At 38.4% G+C, this 7,579-nt stretch overlaps 1 pseudogene; it reads right to left on the reverse strand.

The window, feature by feature from the left end:
- Positions 1-6,382: 6,382 nt before the first annotated feature.
- LOC119525772 lies at positions 6,383-7,294 on the reverse strand (annotated as a pseudogene).
- Positions 7,295-7,579: the final 285 nt, after the last annotated feature.

The following is a 7,579-nucleotide window of genomic DNA, read 5'->3' on the forward strand; positions in this document are numbered from 1 at the left end:
AAAAGAGAAATATTATATGCTACCAATAATGTGAACTTTGAAAATTGTAAAACAAATGGTTTATAGTGTAGAATGTAGGGGAACTAGCAATAGAGAGCAATTAAGGAAGGGGGAACAATAATCCAAGAACAGATAAGTGATCATGGGTAAATTTAGTGTTCTGGGAATGCCCAGGAACGACTATGGTCTGTGAATTTCTGATGGGTATAGTAGGAACAATTTGACAGAAATGTTGCTATATTAGATTACTTTCTTGGGGTAGAGTAGGAACATGTTGGAAGTAAAGTAGTTATCTTAGGTTAGTTGTCTTTTTCTTACTCCCTTGTTATGGTCTCTTTGAAATGTTCTTTTATTGTATCTTTTAATTATTTTTTTTTATTTTTTTATTTTTCTTACACTTGATTTAAAAAAAAGTTAAAAAAAAACAATGAAAGAAATATCTAGAGCCCCCTTGAGGAGCCTGTGGAGAATGCAGGGCTACTGGCCTACCCCACCTTGATGTTTGCTAACATGACCACAGACATAGCGGACTGGTGGCTTGATGCGTTGAGCCCTCTACCACAGGATTTACCCTTGGGAAGACTGGTGCTGCAAAGGAGAGGCTAGGCCTCCCTAAAATTGTGCCTAAGAGCCTCCTCCTGAATGCCTCTTTGTTGTTCAGATGTGGCCCTCTCTCTCTACTTAAGGCAACTTGAAAGGTGAAATCAATGCCCTCCCCCCTATGTGGGATCAGACACCCAAGGGAGTGAATCTCCCTGGCAATGTGGAATATGACTCCTGGGTAGGAATGTAGACCCAGCATCATGGGATAGAGAACATCTTCTTGACCAAAAGGGGGATGTGAAAGGAAATGAAATAAGCTTCAGTGGTGGAGAGATTCCAAAAGGAGCTGAGATTTCACTCTGGTGGGCATTCTTACGCACAGTTTAGACAACCCTTTTTAGGTTCTAAAGAATTGGGGTAGCTGGTGATAGATACCTGAAATTATCAAACTACAACCCAGAACCCATGAATCTCGAAGACACTTGTATAAAAATGTAGCTTATATTGGGTGACAATGGGATTGGGAAAGCCATAAGGACCACACTCCCCTTTGCCTAGTTTATGGATGGATTAGTAGAAAAATAGGGGAAGGAAACAAACAGAGAAAGGTACCCAGTGTTCTTTTTTACTTTAATTGCTCTTTTTCACTAATTATTATTCTTGTTATTTTTGTGTGTGTGCTAATGAAGGTGTCAGGGGTTGGTTTAGGTGATGAATGTACAACTATGTAATGGTACTGCAAACAATTGAATGTACAATTTGTTTTGTATGACTGCATGTTATGTGAATATATCTCAATAAAATGAAAAATTAAAAAAACTAGCGAGGGGCAGGGCTGGTGGGCTTTTCCCTCTGTATTCATAGCATGGATTGATGCTAAATGCTTTCTTTTAATTTTTCATGTGATTAATCACAGTGTGAACAAAGATTCATCAAGAAAACAGATGGTGAAAAGCACTGTGGTAAATTAAGTAATATGTTCAGAATGAGAAAGCTGAAAAATACATAAGAATGTAATTAATTTCTCCTCAGTAAAAAATCTGTCAAAATTGTTTTACATAACTATAGATACATCTTTTACTGGATTCCTCTGTGAAGAGGCTAAAAGACATTAAAAGCTCAGAGAGCTAAGAAAGAAATGCCCCAGGAGAAATAAGCAAGGATGCACTGTGGCTAAGAGAAAAAGCCATTGAAACCAGAGTCCAGGAGAGAAGGACCAGCAGATGTCATCATGTGCCTTCCCATGAGACAAAGGAACACCAGATGTCAACCACATATTATCAGAGAAAGTATCTTCCTATTGATGCTTTCTTTTTAACGTATTCATGGTCTTAGAATTGTAAATTTGTAATCTAATAAATCCCCATTGAAAAAGCCAACCCATTTTTCGTATATTGCATTACAGCAGCTTTAGCAAACTGAAATATAGGACAATTCAATTTAGTCTACCTACTTTTCAGGTGATGAATATCCATCTTATGGCTACCATATTGGAGAGAGTGGGTCCATAGTATTCCAATAGAAGGTGCTCATTCAAATTATTACATGTTGATAAGAATGGTAAAATATCATTTAACTAGTTAAATTTAAATGCCTAATATAACTTTGGGCTTAAAGACTAAAGTCTATGGGGAGAAAATATCCTCTAGATTTATTTAAATATGTACACATTTTTTCACTCCTTTTTTACTTTTATTATTTATTAATCAATTATCCTTTCTCACTTAATCATGTTATTTAGTAGCATGTTTTCCATTTTTTTCCTAAATGAAAGAAAATAAATGTTACTTGACTCTAAACACTATTTTTCTCTTGGTTGTTTTCTTGCTAGTACTTATTGGATTGTTTCTCAGAGCTCAGAGCTCTAATGGTTAATTCTCTAGCATGAGATCAATACTTTCAAAAATCCAACACCTAATAAATATGTTAAGCACTCAATTTTTACAAATGTACAAATGACCCAGTATCATCTGTGAGTTATGTAAAATGTTACCCTGCCTTGTTCACAAGTGGTTTTTCCAAATGACCCCATATGTGAGAACTAGAGGCCCATGGAAATCCAACAGGATAAGTTTGGCCCATTCTTCCCATATGTTCTAGTTTGCTAATGCTGCAGAATGCAAAACACCAGAGATGGATAAGCTTTTATAAAATGGGGGTTTATTTCACTACACAATTACAGTCTTAAGGCCACAAAGCGTCCAAGGTAACACATCAGCAATTGGGTACCCTCACTGGAGGATGGCCAATGGCCTCCGGAAAACCTCTGTTAGCTAGGAAGGCAGCTGGCATCTGCTCCAAAGCTCCGGCCTCAAAACGGCTTTCTCCCAGGACGTTCCTCTCTAGCAAGCTTGCTCGCCTTCAAAACATCACTCCCAGCTGCACTCTCTCTTCTCTCTTTGAGTCAGCTCATTTATATAGCTCCACCAATCAAGGCCCACCCCGAATGGGTGGGGCCATGCCTCCATGGGAACATCTCATCAAAATTATCTCCCACAGCTGGGTGGGGCACACTCCAAGCAAATCTAACCAACACCAAAACTTCTGCCCCACACAAGACTACAAAGATAATGGCATTTGGGGGACACAATACACTCAAACCGGCACACCATACATACCCATCACCCCATCACAAATCAATCAGCCTGGTTCTGTTCTTATGACTTTATGTATATTGTCCTTAGTGTAAGTTTTTGCTGACATAAGAGTTCATGTTAAAAATATTTTAATGTCAAAGAATGAAAGGACATAAAATTGTTTATAAACTCTAAGAAATAATACTCAACAAGTCAAGCATATCATACAACATGGGATGATGGTGTAATATGACACAAGAGAATCCTGCTTGGGCTGTTCTTCCAGGAAATTGAACATTATGAGTTTTATGAATGTGAGTGGTGCTTAGGGCTTAAAAGTAAGATTAATTTCTTAAAGCAACCCATGAACTAAAATCAACCCAAGGGAGAGTTTAAAAGAAGGGAATTATATGAGACATGATTACTTTTTGGATGATTATATGCCTATGATCACATCATAAATCTTTCAGCAAACCCAATAATTTTCTTTAGTCCTAAACTTACATGTTTTATTTTCCTATCTCCTCAAGCAAATACCATAAAATGCATCAGGATAAACAATGAGAATTTGTTAACTTGTGGTTTTGAGACTAATAGAAGTCCAAATGAAAATGCCTTCAAGTTGATGCTTTCTCCCCAAAGACTGTGGCATCTTGGGGGTTGTTGCTCATAATCTTTGGCTCCTCTAGCACATTGCAGCATGGCTTGGTCTGTCCCTTCTCTTCTGGATTATGATGCTGTCCAGCCTCTTGCTTCCTGTCACTTTTTTCCTATTCATCTGAACTTCATTCTACTTATAAAGAATTCCAATAATAGGATTAAGGCCAATCTGATTGAGGTGGGTCACACTTTCTTAACCTGAATAACCTCATATAAAGTCCTACATACAATGGATTCACACTGTAGGAATTGAGTAAATTTATGAATGTGTTTTTCTGGGGCATTTTTTTTCCAACCCCCCCATAATACCAATTCTCTTTTATGTTCAGAGTTATGGAGTGGGACGGTTATTTCAGATATGCTTACTTTGTCCATTTTGACTTGCTAAGAAACACCTGCTTCTTCTGGAACCTTTTTATCTTCATCATTCTCATAATTCTGATCTCCTTCAATAGCAACACCATCAGGATCATTCCTATCCAAGTGGATTTCTATGCCCTCACCCCCATATTCCTGCATAGCCAAATCTCTCTCATGGACATCCTTTACATTCATACCATTGTGCCAAGATGCTGGGTTAGTGTGCCAGCACACCATTTCCTTGGGAGGTTGTACTGTCCAGCACTTCCTCTAACTGAATTGTCAGGGGCTGAGTTCTTCCTATTAGGACTTACATGCTATGATGCTAGCTGGCCATCTGCAACCCTCTGCACTTGCCTCATAAGCCACAGGGTCTGCTAATTGATTGTGGTGGCAGCCTGTCTGGGAGATGCTATAGATGATTTCTTGCTCACCATGGTCCCCATAATGCTCCCCTTCTATGTCTCAAGTAGTCAGTCACTTCTTCTGCAAGGTTCCTATACTTCTGAAGGTCTTCTATAAAGACACATTGGCTTATGAGGTGTCTATGTATGTCTGCTGCTTCATTATGCACCTTATCATTTTCTCTCACATGTGTCCTGTACACAAGGATTTTCTACACTGTTTACAGGATGAATGAGGTGGAGGAGAGGCAGAAGATGGAGGTCACCTCCTCACGCAGGGTAATTGTCTTCCTCTTCTATATGGCCACCATGTATATGTATGTGCTGCCTTACTCTTTCCACACTCCTGAGTAAGACAAGGCTGTATCTTCCTTATACACCATCCTCACTCCATCCTCTACCAACTCATCTACAGCCTCAGGAACAAGGATGCCAGAGGAGCACAAAATTCTCTGGGAGGTTTTTCTTAACAGGAAGGGTAAATGATTTTTAAGGAACATATCTGCTAAAAGAGGCTTGAAAATAAGGAAACAGAACTTTAGCATCACATTTGGATTTAAGTATTTTCTTCCTACAAGTTTAAGAAGTCACCCACATGCTAGCAAACATGGGACTTGCTTCAGTTTTGAAACAATGGGCAATTTTGGAGAGAGTGGGAATAAAGTTCGGGTTTTAGCAGTCAATTCATCTTTTGACAGAGCAAGCAATCCATTGGAAACCATGCAGCGCACTCTGGTACTCTGTGTTTTCAGATATATTTAGTCAAGAAAAGGAAATTTTGTCTTTAGGTATTCCCATTACTTCTAACCTTAGTGCAGTCTAGCCAATTCATTGAAATCTACATATTAAATATTATTTTCATGTTATGTCAAATTTTATTGCAATGTCTAACTGACTTTTCTATAAGTGACTCTTTGATCTTCCATAGAACAACACACTTAATTCAATTGATCTAGTAATGGCACAATTATTTGTTGGTAAGTAATTAGTCTGAATTCAATTAATTTTCACAAATGAATTCATTCTACATGGCTTAAGGACACAATAGAACAGGTCAAATTTTGGAGGAACCTATAACATAGATTGTTTATTTTCTTGTAAAATTTTATTAAAATCATCCCCCCAAAATGAATTCAATATTTAAAAATGTGGTGGAGGGATTGGTAAACATAGATGATTCCTACATATGCTATGCCTTATTGGCTCTGATCTCTTAAGGATATTATTTCCTAGGGGCAACATGACAGCTTCAAATCATATATTTTACATTATATTTAAATTGTCTGATGGCTTACCAAGTTTGATTTTGGAATATCTTCATGAAAATGAATGGGAATATTTTGAGGATAAAAGAATGATTTTTTTTCTTTTGCTTATTAACTTGCATTCCTCACTTTTTCTATTTTACATTACATTCTACTTTACCTTATTGAATTTAATCATGTTAATATTTTGTTGCATATTAACCTGTTCTGTTCCAATTAATTAGAAAAACATACTTTAATCTCTTCTCTTTTACATCCTTTCCCCACTATACTAAAATTCTCTTTTGTGTCAACACTATTGCATTCACCTACTTTTTTATCATTGTTTTAAAACATTAATTTTCATGTACTTGATATAGTATAAACAATCCATCCTCTAAACTTCATAACAATCACCTTTGAAAAGAAGCATGAACAATTTTTGTTTTAGAGAACTGTTTTTAAAGGTACTCTAAAAAAGAAAGTTACATCTATGAATAAAATTTCCATGTGTTACTTCTTGCAAGCCATCATTTGAGTTTTGCACTATAAATATATTTGTGTCTTTGAAAGTAGTTTGCACATTTAACATTTTTTACCTTCTTGGGGCAACTTTCTTTCCTCCAGAAAATCCCAAGTAAGGATATTGCTCCAATTTACTTTTACTTCCTTCCTGTTCACTGAGTTTAAAATGGATAGATGCAAGAATGCATAATAAAGTACATAAAATGTCAAGACATGGCTAATTGATAGTAGATCACTGATAAAACACATCCTCCAAAAAAGAGTAATGCAGAAATTAACTGTTCTAAACAACTTGTAGATAGCTAGTAAAATATTCCCAATGATAGAGTAAATTGATGAATTCACCAAGACAGCTATTACCCCACATAGCAACATCTTAAGCAAAGTAAAGTCTCACCAGGGGTCAAATATTCCTCCTTCTCAAAACACAGGCTTGAAGAAGGGCACAGAAACCAGAAGTATGGACAGTAACATCAATGCCTGCTAGTATAGCAGCTGCAATGGAGCATACTTGTGATTCATTCCATGTGGTTCCTAACCCATGTGAGCTGTAGTCCAGTGGAACAGAGTGTCTGGAAAGCTACAATTAGTGGACATGGCCTTGACCAGCTGATAGATTCCTGGGGTGCTGTTCCACAGAGAGAGGTTGATGAAGCCCATGAAGCCACAGAAGCCAGGAAGAGTTCTTAGAGGGCAACAGACTTTGGGAAGCAAATCTGTCCAGCTTCAGGCAGATGTACAAGCCCAGCCAGGTGACCACAAGGTGCATGAAGGTGGGGCTCCTCTTGGGGAAGCCATGGTGGACATAGAGCCATTTATTGAGGAACACTATGCAGATGGACATCACCAAGTAGAGCAAGAGACCAGTGGAGATGTTGCCCTGTACTTGGTCCACAATGATGCCATGGCCCCAGCCCCCTGCCCAATGGTGACCCCCACAGAGCCAGAGATCTCCAGCCTCTGAAAGGGGAGCCTGGCTCATCTTCTGCTGCCCTTCCCCTCATCTGCCACCTCACCATAGCTGCTGGCCTCATCACCTGACAGGGGAGAAGCAAGCACCTGTCAGGTTCCTGGGGAGGCAGAGATGCAACAGCAGCACACACATGCTCTGCTGCTCCCCATGTAGCAGGTGAGGACCTGTAATAATTTTTAAGATTGGAAAGGTTGAGTCCTCCAAATCCCTTCCTCTTTTCCAAGGTGGTTTTGACTATTCAGGGTGACTTACCCTTCCATAGAAATTTGATGAGTGGCTTCTCCATCTCTGCAA

The sequence above is a fragment of the Choloepus didactylus genome (genome assembly GCF_015220235.1).
Source record: "Choloepus didactylus isolate mChoDid1 chromosome 26 unlocalized genomic scaffold, mChoDid1.pri SUPER_26_unloc2, whole genome shotgun sequence".
Taxonomy (NCBI): Eukaryota; Metazoa; Chordata; class Mammalia; order Pilosa; family Megalonychidae; genus Choloepus; species Choloepus didactylus.